General features: G+C 35.8%; 1 long non-coding RNA gene across 1 annotated transcript; it reads right to left on the bottom strand.

Moving 5' to 3' along the window:
• Nucleotides 1-822: 822 nt before the first annotated feature.
• Nucleotides 823-8402, bottom strand: LOC139850584 (uncharacterized). Its single transcript, XR_011760076.1, has 4 exons — nt 8134-8402; nt 2598-2639; nt 2410-2475; nt 823-1144 (listed from the first exon to the last, which is right to left on the bottom strand). It is a non-coding gene; the product is annotated as an uncharacterized lncRNA (long non-coding RNA).
• Between the last annotated feature and the right edge of the window lie 8487 nt (nt 8403-16889).

The following is a 16889-nucleotide window of genomic DNA, read 5'->3' as shown; positions in this document are numbered from 1 at the left end:
GGGGAGTGTTATAAAATATCTAGATTGGATGTTAATTTTATTATTATTATATTTCTTGCATAGTAATATTTTATGCTATAAATAGACATGTATGGTAGCCATTTAAGGTGCACCATTTCTCTTGAAATATTAATATCAATATTTCTTCTCTCCTTCTTCTCTCTTTTTCTCTCTTTGTTCTTATAACCATTAAAGGTAGTTATAAGCCTACTGAATTATAACAATATATATATATATATATATATATATATATATATATATATATATATATATATATATATATATATATATATATATATATATATATATATATATATATATATGTATATATATGTATATATATATTAAGATATATATATTAAGATCCAATCCACGAACGACACGTGTTGATTTTTAACCAGTTTAGCCGGTAGCAAGTCATTTTTGTTTACATTGGTACACTTTTTGAAAGTTTTTGTTTACATTGGCGCACTTTTTAAAAGTTTGTAGGCGATAGTAGGTCGGAAATGGGTTTGTGGGCGACATCGGTACATTTGTGTAAGTTTGTAGCCTATTTTTGGCTTTAACCCTCAAATCTATTATTTATTATGCTCTAACAGTTGCCCAATTATAAGTATAACATACCATGAAGGTGCTCAACAGTTGCCCAATTATAATTATAAGTATAACCACAACTTTGATTCTACAGTCACATAAAGTATATATATATATATATATACAGTCACATAAAGTATATATATATATATATATATATATATATATATACAACAATGGTTAAAGATTTGTAGAGACAAAAGAACAAAGTACAACGGTTTACACCTTTAAAAGTTGAGTAACTTACGACCTACCAAGAAGCTAGAGCTTTTCATAAAATACATACATACGTATACATACAAACAAACAATTAAAACAAAATTAATGATGAATAGTGACCATACATATAACAGGTTTGATTAACCAATCTGAAGAATAGTTACATTGAAATCAACATCACGCCGAGATGATAGCAGAAGTCACAACCTTTATAGACGTTTACAACAATCACCTACCACCTTTTACCTCGAGATACATGCGTTCGTGGTCTTTTCTCTGATATCACTTTGTTAAGACAGAGAGTTGTCAAGATGATGATAACATACACCAGCTGGAAAACAAAGTCTTTTATTAAGTGACTACGATCCTATTTTCAAGACTGCAATGTAATAAAACACCAATAATAATAAAAAAAAAAATATGTATGCACAAGGACATCATGAAGCAAACTCATGTAAATAAACAGGGTTAATGATGATAAAGAGTCCGAACCTAAGTAATTTTCAAGCACCTTTTGATGCAAATATGCTGGTACAAAAAGTATATCCATAAGGACATCATAAGTCAAGAGGCAATGACATGGTTTTAGAGTAATTAATAATCTGAGTACTTAACCTCGGCTTTTCACTGCCGCCAGGTAACACATCTTTACCTGATTTGACACAATTCATTTCGCCCCAATGGGTGATTACATTAGCAACCCACCCCACCAGAAGTTTGGGTACAATGAATTAATCATTTCGTGTAACCTTTTTGATACCAACCCACGTCAACGGTCCAATTTGTAACGTCTATTAATATGTATGGAGAAGTTGATAATGAATGGCATAGCGTATCCGATAAAAATAAAGGTAAGAAATACTATACACAAAGTAAAACGCTGTCCAAAATCCTATGTAAATTTAATAAGCTATCATAAGTAAAGATAGGTAAAAAAAAGATGTAGATGTGGTAATCTGACCCACTTATATATGTGGCAATACATGTTATGTTTTCAATTGCAAGACTTTAAGGCATTAAAATTTGAGAGTGGCTGTAAATTTATGTAATGTATTCTTAATTGACTACATATAACTTTAAAATTACGACATTATCAATTCTTAAAGAAGCAACTAACTTGGTAAAAATTGGTAAATTTTCAAGAGGCTGTAGGCTTAACAACATACCTTTGAATTGCAATTTTTTATCCTATAAAGGGTTCTATAAAAACAAAAGCTCATAGAGTTTGATCCCTTTAATTTGTACACACATTGTATGAGTTTGAAGATGATAATTCTCGCCGGGTACAAATCAGGTCAAATTCAATCGTTTGGATACAACCTACTAAAACTGAAATTTCGATTTAACCTAGAAAATTTAGTACCTTCTTGCATATATTGAATTGAAGCTAAGCAATCGGGTTTATCAATGGTATTTTCAGTTGAATTGATTTTACTTATCAAGGGCTGATTTTTTTCAAAGAAAACAAATAGAGATCTGTACTGAAGACTCGGTAAATCAAGCGTTATATATCTTCATCATCGACCTCAAACATAAGCGTGTGTGTTTCTTAACGTACAAAATTAGAAATTAAAAAAAAAAAAAAATTACATATACCTTCACTGAAGCGTCTTACAATGTGACTGAACCGAGCCTTTCAATCATCCTCGGTGCCACAAAACCCTAAAAACACAGATCAAATCAATGATTGTTTCAATTGAATAATCGTTCTATGTGTTCTGAAAACAGTATAATTGGATCTAATCAAAACCCGATAAAGACAAAGGTGAATATAAGCCTCTTACAATCTGTTGGAGTCGATCCTTTCATTCATCCGTCGCAGAACCCTAAAACACATATGAAATCAATGGAAGAACCCCAAAAACACAAAGGAAATCAATGGCAGTTCTGAACTGAATAATCATTCGACGTGCATAAAAAAATGAATATATTATACAAAATTGTTATGGTCCGTTATCTATCTGTTAAATCCTGTTAACGTTCATTAATTCCATCATGTGAGTGGCACGTGTGTGGTTTAAATGAGTGGAGTGTGCATGACACGTGACCTGGAGCAACGAATTCAACAGAGTGCACGGGCGAAGCACGTGCATCTTCCCCAAATCTGCAATTGACCTAGCTGTAACAGAATTAGAGCGTTTATGTTTTTCAGTTAGCTTATATAGATAACGAATTTTAGTTAGTCAGTTATCGTGTGTGTAATAGTATTGTTTTCTCTCTCAATTGTAACCCTAAATGTGTGTAATGAAATTTACGATTCAACTCCATAGCTGTTCTTGAGCTCCAGCTTTCAGGTTGTTTCTTTAATTGTTTAACTGCGATTAACGGTCCAGGTTAGACATAACATTGGTATCAGAGCTATAATCCTGTGAATTGTACCTCAATTGCAGGAATTATGGTGGTGGCTACTCGTAACAATGCCGGCGAAGACAACTCGATGGACTTTATGAGAACGGCGATTGCTGATTTGAATAGAGTCATCGCAGAATTGAAGACACAATTGGATCACAAAATGGAAGATTTGAGTACGCAGATCAATGGAAGGATTGATGGCGTGGTTACACAGCAACAATATATAGCTAATGATAGTTCAAGATCAAGAAATGGTGAAGGATCTTCTGGTAGGAGTAACCATCAGTTAGCACGATTATCAAATATAGAATTTCCAAAGTTTGAAGGTGAAGATGTCACTGGATGGCTGTACAGATGTCGACAATTCTTTACTGTTGATAGAATTGAAGAAGACGATAAGGTCAAGATTGCTTCAATTCACATGTTGGGGAAAGCTTTGAGTTGGCATCAACATTTCATCAAGATACATGGTGAAGAAGTGGATTGGGCCATATATGAGGAGGCATTATTGAAAAGGTTTGGCACAACTGTAGAGGATCCATTGGCAGAATTGAAGAATCTGAGACAAACTGGAACAGTGCAAGAGTATTATGATGAATTTGAAAGATTGTTGAATAAGGTGGAAATTAGCAATAAACATGCAATCAGCTTGTTCTTGGCTGGTTTACAGAAGGAGATTGAGTTGCAGGTGAGGATGTTCAAGCCAAGAACCTTGGAAGATGCTTTTTGCTTGGCCAAACTACAAGAGGATACCTTGGCTGTAGCCAAAAGAAGGTATACTCCATTGTTATCTACTCCAAGAACTGCTTCTGCTAGTTACAATGTTACTAAATCTCCTGCTAGTTACATTACTAAGAATGTTGCTAGTCCTGCTGCACACACACAGTTAGTATCACCTAATTCAAGTTATAACACAACTCAAAGATTTAATAGTAGAAGGTTAACTCAAAAAGAGTTGGATGAGAAGAGAAGTAAGGGACTGTGTTTTGTGTGTGATCAAAAGTACATGCCTGGGCATAAGTGTGGTGGGCAAGTTTACTCTTTAGAAGTAATATGTGAAGATGAAAGTAGTGATACTCAGGAGGGTGATGAGTTTAGTGATGCAATGGATACTTATGTAGATGATACACCACAAATTTCATTGAGTGCACTTACTGGTACAAGTACTTATCAAACAATGAGAATTACAGGTCATATTAGAAATCAAGGTGTGCATATTCTAATAGACTCTGGTAGCACACATAATTTTTTGGACAGCAACATGGCCAAAAGAATTTGTTGTCAATTGAAAGATATTGATCCAATGCATGTGATAGTACCAGGAGGGCATAAGATCATCACTACTAAAAGTTGCAGTATAGAGTGGAAGCTTAGTGATGCCTCATTTGTGAGTAATATGGTGGTTATACCTTTAGGAGGGTGTGACATGGTGCTTGGCATACAGTGGCTGAGTACTTTAGGGGAAATAAGATGGAATTTTGAAAAGCTGGTCATGACTTTCCATCACAACAACAGGAAAGTGGAATTAAGAGGTACAAGGAAGCCAATGGTACAATGGGCAGATGGGAAGAAAATGATTAAGAGTTTGAGTCAAAATCAAGCTCAGTTATCATCCATGTTTCTTTATGTGTATCCTGTTACCCTGTGTCAGTTATCTACATCAGATTTAAGTGTGCCAAAAGATTTGCAACAGGATGATAGGTTGACTTCTTTGTTGACTGCATTTGAAGATGTTTTTGCTACACCAACTGAATTACCACCACCAAGGGCACATGATCATAGGATACCATTGAAAGAAGGAACCCAGGCTATTAATGTTAGGCCTTATAGGCACCCACCAGCTCAGAAGAATGCCATAGAAGAAATGGTGGGGGAACTGTTAGGGACTGGAGTCATCAGACCTAGTCAAAGTCCTTTTTCTGCACCAATTGTTATGGTTAAGAAAAAGGATGGAAGCTGGCGTATGTGTGTGGATTACAGACAACTTAACAAACACACCATAAAGGATAAATTCCCAATTCCCATTATAGAAGAATTGATTGATGAATTAAGCGGGTCAAGGGTATTTTCAAAGTTGGATCTAAGGTCTGGATATCATCAAATAAGAATGTATGAGGGTGATATAGCTAAGACAGCCTTTAGAACACATGAAGGGCATTATGAATTTTTGGTAATGCCCTTTGGATTAACAAATGCTCCATCCACTTTTCAGTCACTTATGAATCATGTGTTCAAGAGGTATTTGAGAAAATTTGTTCTTGTGTTTTTTGATGATATCTTGATATACAGCAACAACATGAATGATCATCTGCAGCACCTGCACAAAGTACTGCAGACTATGAGGGATAACACCTTGTTTGCAAAAAAGTCAAAATGTGTGTTTTCCACTGATCAAGTGGAATATTTGGGTCATGTTATCTCTGCACAGGGAGTTTCCACTGATCCTATGAAAATTGAGGCTATGAAACAGTGGCCACTTCCAAAAACCCTAAAGCAACTAAGGGGTTTTTTGGGTTTGACTGGGTATTACAGGAGGTTTGTACAGGGTTATGCTATAATTGCTCAGCCATTAACTCAATTGTTGAAGAAAGATGCTTTCCAATGGAATGACAAAGCTACAGCTGCTTTTGAGAAATTGAAGTTAGCTATGCAACAGGTACCTGTACTAGGGTTACCAGATTTTAAAAAAGAATTTATTGTTGAGACAGATGCATCGGGAATTGGGTTGGGAGCTGTTTTGTTACAGGATGGGCATCCTTTAGCTTATCTTAGTAAAACTTTATCCAAAAGGCATCAGGCCCTGTCCACTTATGAGAAGGAGTTTCTAGCAGTCATTGCAGCCCTAGAAAAATGGAGAGGGTACCTATTAGATAGGCATTTTAAGATTAAAACTGATCACATCAGCCTCAAGTACCTGCTAGATCAAAAGATTTCTACCCCTATTCAAATGAAGTATTTGCCCAAGTTACTAGGCTATGACTATGAGATTTTGTACAAAAAGGGGTGTGAAAATGTGGTAGCTGATGCATTGTCCAGAGTTGAAAGGGTAGGGCAGTTATATCAAGTACACATCACCACCATACATGACAATGTGTATGAAGAAATTAAGCAAAGTGTGGTGACTGATGTTGACCTTCAACATTTCATTTCTAAGTTGAAGAAAGGAGAATTGCAGTCCAAACATTACACCCTTCAAGGTGATGTGCTTTTCAGAAAGGGTAAAATGGTGGTAGGGTCTGACCCTACATTGAGAATAAAATTGATCACTCATTTTCATAATACACCTACTGGAGGGCATTCAGGCATTAATGCTACAATTAAAAGAATTGCTAGTGGGTTGTATTGGAAAAAGATGAAGAAGCAGGTGCAGACTTTTGTCAATGAATGCAGTGTTTGTATGAAGAATAAAGCTGACCTCACCAAATATCCAGGGTTGTTACAACCCTTGCCTGTCCCACAACGGATTTGGAGTGAAATTTCAATGGATTTTATAGAAGGACTTCCCTTATCTCATGGGAAAAATGTGATTTTTGTGGTGGTGGATAGACTAAGTAAATATGCACATTTCATGGCCTTGTCACATCCTTTCTCAGCTGTACAGGTAGCTCAATTGTTCCTGGATAATATCTACAAGTTACATGGATTGCCCAAGATTATAGTGAGTGATAGGGACAAGGTATTTGTTAGCAAGTTCTGGCAGGAACTGTTTAAAAGATTAAAGGTTCAGTTGGCATTGTCTTCTGCTTACCATCCTCAAACTGATGGTCAAACAGAAATAGTCAACAAGTGTGTGGAAGGATACTTGAGATGTATGACTGGTGAGAAACCCAAGGAGTGGGTCCATTGGTTAGCTTTGGCTGAATTTTGGTATAACACAAGCTACCATACTGCTATTAATGTGACACCCTATGAAGTAGTTTATGGTCAAAAACCTGTGGATACTGTGTTGTACACAAGGGGTCAAAGTATGGTTGATGCAGTGGACAGGTCCTTGTCAGCTAGAATGGAGGTCATTTCTATATTAAAGTATCATTTGGGGGTTGCTCAATCCAGAATGAAGTTTTATGCAGACAAGGGGCGTACTGATAAAGAGTTCCATGTTGGACAATGGGTTTATGTAAAGGTTCAGCCTTACAGGCAAATGACCCTAAGACAGGGTACATTTCACAAATTATCACCAAAATTTTATGGTCCGTTTGAAATTCTTGAACGTATAGGGCAGGTTGCCTACAAGTTACAGCTACCAGTTACCTCCCAAGTTCATCCAGTATTTCATATCTCTCAGTTAAAATTACATAAAGGTGTTACTCCTACAGCTATTGGTGTAATGCCCATGATGGATCACACATCAACGATTGCAGCTGAACCAATTTTGGTATTGGATAGGAAGTTGACAAAAAGGGGAAATGTTGCTGCTGTTAGTTTGTTAATTCAGTGGTCTGGTGGTACGCCTGCAGATGCTACATGGGAATTTGCCGATGATATTGCTCGAAAATTCCCTCATTTTCAAATTGCTTGAACCCTAATTCTTGAGGTCAAGAATGCTTTTAAGGGGAGGAGATTGTTATGGTCCGTTATATATCTGTTAAATCCTGTTAACGTTCGTTAATTCCATCATGTGAGTGGCACGTGTGTGGTTTAAATGAGTGGAGTGTGCATGACACGTGACCTGGAGCAACAAATTCAACAGAGTGCACGGGCGAAGCACGTGCATCTTCCCCAAATCTGCAATTGACCTAGCTGTAACAGAATTAGAGCGTTTATGTTTTTCAGTTAGCTTATATAGATAACGAATTTTAGTTAGTCAGTTATCGTGTGTGTAATAGTATTGTTTTCTCTCTCAATTGTAACCCTAAATGTGTGTAATGAAATTTACGATTCAACTCCATAGCTGTTCTTGAGCTCCAGCTTTCAGGTTGTTTCTTTAATTGTTTAACTGCGATTAACGGTCCAGGTTAGACATAATACCGGTAGGTGTATAAAATTGTAACGGATTAATTAGTGGTACCAGCGTCATCTATTACGGCGGCATGAGACCATGATCGCGGGTATACAGGAGTTGGTTTTTTCAAATTTGAAGAGAGGTGTAGGATTGGATTTTGATCTGTAACTTCTATTTTGTATACTGTATTATATTTTTAATTAATTATTATAAATTGGTCGCTTAATTTACGATTTACACTAACCCACGTGTTATTATAGTGTAATTAACAGAAATAATCATCATTAAAGGGAGGATTAACATGTGGAAATAAATTAACAGAGTGATTAGTTGAGTGACACGTGGCATTAAGCTTTACGCTTTGTAACGTGTAGGGATAATAAAATGATACACTATATAAAAATTTGTTTGTTTGTGAATTCGTGTCTTGGCCAATTTTTAAAATTGATAACTGAAATTGTTCATGTTGCTAAAAAATAGGATAAGTTGATGCATTGTTACCGATTGGAAATACCTAAAATGTTTTTTTAATTATAATTTAATTTAAATTATTTAAATTAAATGTGTGGTTCAGAATTGTTCTCACGAATACTTAAAATGAGAACGTTCTCATTTGAACGTGTGTGTATATATATATATATATATATATATATATATATATATATATATATATATATATATATATATATATATATATATATATATATATCAAGAGGGAAGCACTTTTTTAAGGGAAGGGGGAAGCAAATTATTTTTTTTTTCGTTTTTTGAAAAAATTTGTTCACGAACATTATAGATTAGATGAAAATATGAACATTTAAAAAAGACATTTTATGATGAATGTCATTATTTTGGCGGAAAAACGCTCGAATAAAAAAGTTAAAACATTCAATGCATTGAATGTTTTGCTGCTGAGTTTATTTGCATCGTTTTGTTTTCATCTTGTGTGAAGTGTTTTTTTCGAATTTAGCCCGATTTAGAGTTTAGGGTTTTGGGTTTTGGGTTTTGGGTTTTCGGGTTTACTCCGTAAACCCTCAACCCAAAACCCTAAACCCTAAACCCTAAACTCTAAACCGTTCGTGTTAAAATATTCAATCTAAACCCTAATTTCTAAACCCTAAACCCTAATTTCTAAACCCAAAACCCTAATTTCTAAACCCTAATTTATAACCCCCTAATTTCTAAACCCTAATTTCTAACCCCTTAAAAAAAACTCAGCAGCAAAACATTCAATGCATTGAATGTTTTTATTTTTTTCTTCGAGCGTTTTCCCGCCAAAATAATGACATTCATCACAAAGTGTCTTTTTTAAATGTTCATATTTTCATCTAATCTATAATGTTCGTGAACAAAGTTTTTTCAAAAAACGAAAAAAACTTACTTCCCCCCAAAAAAGTGCTTCCTTCTTGATTATATATATATATATATATATATATATATATATATATATATATATATATATATATATATATATATATATATATATATATATATATATATATAGGGGCATGATCAATGGGGAAGTAACCAATCGGGGGAAGCAAATTTTTTTTTTTCGTTTTTTTTTTTTGAATTTTTTTTTCCGGCATCAAGATCACACGAAAATATGAACATTTAGAAGAGACACTTCGTGATGAATGTTATTATTTAGGCGGGAAAACGATTGACAAAAATAACATTCAAGATAATATTGTTCGTGAAAAATATGAACGTTTTTTTCCATGTTTTGTGAAGTAAAATTTAGCCCGATTTAGAGTTTAGGGTTTAGGGTTTAGGGTTTAGGGTTTGGTGTTTTGGGTTTATTCCATAAACCCAAAACACCAAACCCTAAACCCTAAACTCTAAACCGTTCGTGTTAAAAACTCAATCTAAATCCTAAATCTAAACCCTAAATCTAAACCCTAAACCCTAAATTTCTAAACCCTAATATCTAAACCCTATAAACCCTAATATCTAAACCCTAATATCTAAACCCCAATAGCTAAAACCTCAAAATACTCTCGAAAAACACGATAATTGTTATATATTACTTCTTCGAGCGTTTTTCCGCCAAAATAAAAACATTTATCACAAAGTGTCTCTACTAAATGTTCATATTTTCATCTCATCTATAATGTTCGTGAACAAAGTTTTTTCAAAAAACGAAAAAAAAAAGTTTTTACTTCCCCCTGCTTCCCCCGAATGGTTACTTCCCTCTTGATCCTACCACTATATATATATATATATATATATATATATATATATATATATATATATATATATATATATATATATATATATATATATATATATATATATATATATATATGTTTAGATTTAGATTCTATAACAAGTTTTATAACTAGATCTTTTAAACTACGTAGTATCATATACTGTATTTTACTATATAATTGTTGATTATTATTCCATACTATTTAGATAAAAACGTCAATAGTTCATAAATTTATAAAGATGCAGCCGTAATATCAATATCAATTTAGAGAATAGGAAGAGGGTATCTGGACCTTTAATTAAACTAATCATAGTTATAAATCATACAGTAATTGTGATTCGGTACTTTATTAAACAATGTACTTTATACGGATGATAATATATTTATGTGTATTTTATCTACTTTTTGTTACCTTTCTCAAATAAAGGTGAAAATATCAAATGATAAAAGTTTGAGGTAGCATTTGTGTAATATACATATATACTCCGTATATTGGTAGAAGGGGTCTTAAATATGGATTAGGATTCTCTAAAGTTGCTAAAAACATGACTAGTCATGTTAGATAATATAATATCCGTTAGATTTAATAAAGGGTTAAGATCGAAAGTTTTTCCCAGCTTTACCCTATTTTACCTCAACTTCCCTCCATTTTATTAACTTTCCTCCATCAAATTAATGCAAACATACTAACAATAAATAATAAAGATTCATTCATAATAAAAAAAACAAATTAATCTTAAATTTAGAATCTGACTCCATCGAATATCAAGACTTGATCTCCAACAATCAATTCATTTTTTTAGTTAAATTTAAATTCTGATTCCCATCTCCAATTTTCTACAATAACTACATGAATCTTCAAAATTATATGAAAACTATTCCGTATTTGATAATGAGTTACTTTTTTACTCGTAGTACATATATATACATACGTATATGTCAGTTGAGAATAAGAAATGCTGGGCCTAATGTCCACGGGCTTAAATTCTATACCCTTTAAAAGTCTTGGGCTTAGTAATTTTTAAATATATTGGGCCTTGAACAAAAGTCTTGGGCTTAGTAATTTTTGTGTGTGTACAAAAATATATTGGGCCCGGCCTGCATGGAATAAATTATGCATGAACATTGCAATAAAGCAATGTCTAGTGGCATACATGTGTTAAACTTTGATGTCGCACACTTTTTTGATGAGATTAACATCGCAAAACCTCAAGGTTTGATTCAAGTCATTTATTGTAAACACAAAGGTTTCAGTAATTTCGTTGACAATCAAATAGACAAAGTTATAAGCAAGGGAAATTGATCGAGTTATATTTTCTAAGAAATGTTTATAACAATTTTAGTTTTTTAAATCTTTTGTATTTTGATCAATCCTTAATTAGCGATGTTACTTAATTACGGATTGAGTGCAATAAGATTATAATGGAGGACGGAATGTTTGATGATTATTTTGGGCCCCGATGATCGTCTTTCACTTTAACTATCAAGTGATCAACCACCCCGACCCGGTCTTGATTGTTAATTAGCATAATTCACCTTTGCGCGATGTAAAAATCCCTTGGGCAAGATCACAAGTGAAAATTACAAAGGCCTAGGCAAAATGGCAGAGAATCAACAACCCATAAATGAGAGGTCATGCTCCCTATTTATAGTATTCAAGATATCCACGGTCTGCGAATTACCTAACCATCCGCGAAAACTCAGCGGATTAAACCGCAGTCTCTGAATAACGCGGATACATAAATGCTGCACTTTATTTTCAGCGAATATTGCATATCTTGGCTTTAGGGTCCGCGTAATTCTGCTCTTGGCCTGTAGCAAATAAAATATACATATATAACGCTATGTATATGATCAAGTCCCCCCAGTTTATTATGATACATTTTCGCGAAGCAAATGTATCATGATAAACTCTAAAAATAAATAAGTGCTTATTAAAATATTTCACAAGCAATATTTTATAATTTTTACCGTCCATTTATTACCGTTGTTTTTATTAGGCCCAACGCGTAATTACAACGGTAACTTTCGTCATTCTGTCAAATCAATACGCTGTAACGGTTAGAAATTTACCGTTTACACGTTGCGGTAATTTCAGCCGTTTAAATGTAATGATTACCCTTTCCACTTGCTCGCCCTAATTCCAATTATAAATAGCTGAATAATCCGCATAAAAACTTTACGCTTTCTCGCTCGATTTCATTTTCAATCAAATTCATCTAATCACAATCGTACCAAGCAATTAACGAATCCAACCTTTAATTTCTTCAATTCCAACTTCCGATTTATTTTCCTTATTACAAATGGCGTCGTCTTCATCTATGCATACTCCTGGGGGTTATGTTTCCTATATGACAGAATCAAAACTCCGAACCCTACAAGAGTGGTATCCGCCACTTGCCCAATTTGTTCCTACCGCACCCGCAGCTGAACAACGGGCTGACACTCCCCCTAAGGGGATGATTTCTGTTTATGAGGCTGCCATCTCACAGGGCAACCTACGATTTCCACTGACTCAATTCTTCCGCAGTGTATGCGAGTATTATAAGATTGCTGTGGCACAATTGCATCTGAATGCGGTTAATAAAATTGTGCTGTTCGAGATGTATTGCAATGCCACCAACGTACAACCGCTGCTAAACGTGTTTCGCACGTGTAACAGTCTAATTTTATACGATGTGGGATGGTTTTCATTCCGCAGCAAACTGGGTACAATGATTTCGCCAAAAGACTCAATCGGCAACTGGCGCGGTTCTTTCTTTTATATTAATGACACCGCGAATGTGGACAGCAACATACCAAAAACATGGTGTACAGAACTTGATCTCAATCTCAATGAGAAACCTGTACTTGATGATCTTGAGCATGATATTCTCAAGACACTAAAAAACGCAGGCCTAATTCTGCGAGCTTATTCGAATGTACCACTGTACATCGGCAGAGTTTCAATTCAATGGCCATGGAGCGACTATGACGCGCTTTTGGTTGACCAGGCAAAAAATGGTATTTCGCTTAAACTTATCGCATAATACTTTTCAGACTTTTAGCAGTATATTTTTGCTTCACATAACACTATATGTTTATATTTTCGCAGTGATTGCTCTTGACCTTGTCATGAGGTCTGCCGATATCAGCAGGATCCGCCCTGCTCGTCGCCTAAAAAATGGCGACGACGAGATTATACTTATTGATGAGCCAATCATCAATACATGTTATATTACTGGTGGCGAGGACCGCGGCAAACGAAAAGTTGTGGAAGGTGCCCCCACTCCACGCAAAAGACGACTACGGTCTCTTTCTGAACAAGAAACAAGTAAGCAATTGCTAAGTTCGCAGTATTCATTCATTATGCGCTTTGTTATTTTCGCATAGATTCACTACATTTGTTTATCTGGTTATAGTTGTTCTTTCAGAGTCATCCGCTGAAACCACCCCGCTCTACAACATCAGAGGGAGCATCCCTACAGATGTTCTTGAAGAGCCGGATCGCGAAAATTTATCACTTCCTTCGGATGCAGAAGCATCTAATCGAGAAGAGGAATGAGAAGATGATGCGGAAGAAACTGCAGCAGCAGAACTGGCCAATCAACTATACCGCAAACTTTACAAATTTATCCCAAAGGATACAAAAGAGCAATACCGCAATTTATCATATCCTGAAGCTGCAAGGCAACGATTGCATAATTGCTATAACGCAATTTGCCTCACTGTAGACAGTATGGAGCGTTACACCGAAATGTCGGATGAATATGATAATGTTGTGAAGATTGCCAATGCTAGCGAGAGAAAAGCGCAAAGGGCTGAGGCGCGGTTAAAAAAGGCTGCGGAAGAGAACGCCATTCTCAAAAAGAGGGCGGAAACTGCGGAACAAAATTTCGCACAGCTGGTCAAGTATCTCCCAACTTTCGCAGATAAAGTGATGGACTCCAATCCAGTCACTGAAAAATTTCAAGCGTATGCCCAAGCAGCAAAACTTGCCACCCGCTGTGAGTGGTACTATTTATTATGCAAGCTTGGTGATCTTTTTCAACCTCTACCTTCTGACATGGCGAAAGAAATATGCGCCACAGATGATGCTCGCGAAGCACTCGAGAGAGCGAAGAAGGAAGTCGAGAAAGTTAGCATACCTGCCCTGGAGGAACTTAGTCAGCGCGAGGGCGTTTCATTCGTAGATATTGAAGCATTGGAGCTTTAAATTTGGCTTAGCTAGCTTTTGAATGTATTCTAGCAATCTTGAATTGCATTATTTGTAATGACCCGCATTGTTTACACGTTTAATATTAATGACTTACTAACAATTCGCAGTTGCAACTTCTTTTATTTATATAGCGCTTTACATTATCGTATATTCATAATTCAGACTTGCCCTTTGCCATTTCCGCATTCGTTATTGTGCACATAACAAAGCGTACTTTATGCGAAACAATCTTTTAATCATTATGAATCTTCTAAGTCCGACAAATCGATCTTTAGGCAAATTTAGCATTGCGAAGCATCTAAGTATTGGCAAGATCAAATACTTAGGAAATTTTATCCTTTCGCAATTATTAACACAAGTGGGCAATTTCATCACTTTGTTTTTAACAAATTATTTCGCAATGCATTTTTGCATTATTATAATATTTAAATAGGCCATGTTTAGCGAAGACCATGCCACTTTACTTAAAGTATCCGCAGAACAAACATTAACTTAGTGTTATAAAAGATAAGTAATTGTATTCTGCGAAATTATCACTACGTGTGGCCACACGCAATGCATTCGCTTTGTTAAAGAAACAACTACTAACACTGAAATTAACTTTGCCTCATTCATTATTGTTTCGCATTACAAAGTTCAAAAATAAACGCAACAATCATATTCACATTATTATATCATACATTGATGAAGTTTGCCTTAGCATCTCATTATAACTTTTAAGATTTCGCACTTATTCAGGATTAACTGAATGTCCTTCAAGACCCATATTCGCATTTGCCATGATCATAGCGCAGAATGGCTCCATCTCCGCATAAATTAGCGTGCCAATTCCTTTATTTGCAGAAAATTTAACCATGCCATGTATAGTAGAAGGAATAGCGCCAAACATGCACAGAGCAGTGCGCCCCAGTATCATATTGAATCGTGATTGATTTCGCATTATGTACAGTTTCAATAAAGCTTGGCGCCTTAGCGACTCATCGCTGTCATCAACTAGCTCCATTTGCAATTCCAACTGGCCAACAGGCCAGGATGACTCTAATGAGAACCCAGGAAGTGAAACTGCAGTAGGTTTCATCAAAGCTTGAATGTTCGCGGGCAGCTTACTAAAACATTGTTCGTACATGACATCGACACTGCTACCAGTATCCACATGTACCTTCATTATCATTATACCAGTGTTCGCAATGCGGCATGAAACCACCACAGGTTTATCAACATCCACAGTCAAGCTTGCAGGAGGAAAAGTAATGGAGGGGCACCTCCAACTTACAATCTGCTCAGAAATTTGAAGTACTGACAGTTCGCCCTGCACTTCTACCACATTAATTACTTAAATTCCGCGATGATTTTCTTTCTTATTCACCATCTTTACCCCCAGATTTCTCACTGCGGGAGCCTTTCGCTCAACCGCATTTGATGCATTTGAGGTGTTAGCTTCTATAGGCATTATAATTGCATTTGCAGTGTTTTGTGCGATTAAATGGTCCAGCTTGCCTTGCTCGTATGATTCTGCAATGAATTCCACCAAATCTCTACAGCGATTAGTGTCATGACCATAATCATCATGGAAAACACAAAACTTTGACCGATCGCGCCTGCTATTCTCTCCCAAAGGCTGCGGATCAGGGAAAGACTTAGCGACTCTTTCTTGTAACAAAATTTCCTTAGGCGTTTTTGTTAGCATCTGAATGATATTGAAAGGTTCATTGTTCCACTTTCGCGTAGAATAGCGATCACGACGGCCATACCCATGGTTATCATTTTGCCCTTGAAACCTGTCATTTCGCGGGTATGCACCGCCGCTATTTTTCCGCGGAAAACTTGGTCCACGATAATTGTCACTGTTACCATCACGAAAAGAATCATTGTCATCTCGCCAACTTTTGTCTCTACCCCATCCACATGCGGGGGTTATAGTGCTATCCTCTCCACTACGGAGATAATCATATATTTCCTGTTGAACTTTAGCAAAAGTGTGCGGGACATCTCTTCGCAGTCTTCGCACCAGAGTTGGATGTCGCTGCGGATTAATAGCATGCAAAAATCCAGAGATTTTTTGATCTTCATGCAGGCTTGGAATCTTTTGACATTCGTAGATGTACCGCGTAAGTAACGCATTCAAGGTTTCCTTGTTGCCTTGTTTAATATCGTGACATTCGATATGCGTCTTTTTCTACGGTAGTAGATTCTGGAATTGTAACAAGAATTTTTCGCGAAGATCAACAAAGCCAATAATACTGCGAGATTGCAGACTATGAAACCACTCCCTTGCTGACCCTTGCAAAGCCATGGGGAATACTCTACACGCAACTGGTTCATCCCAGTTATAGGTGCTTACCACCCCTTCAAAGCGTTGCAGAAAATCTAAA

Source organism: Rutidosis leptorrhynchoides, chromosome 5 (assembly GCF_046630445.1).
Source record: "Rutidosis leptorrhynchoides isolate AG116_Rl617_1_P2 chromosome 5, CSIRO_AGI_Rlap_v1, whole genome shotgun sequence".
NCBI lineage: Eukaryota > Viridiplantae > Streptophyta > Magnoliopsida > Asterales > Asteraceae > Rutidosis > Rutidosis leptorrhynchoides.
Note: the sequence above shows the minus strand (reverse complement) of the source record. Positions and strands in the feature narration are given on the sequence as shown.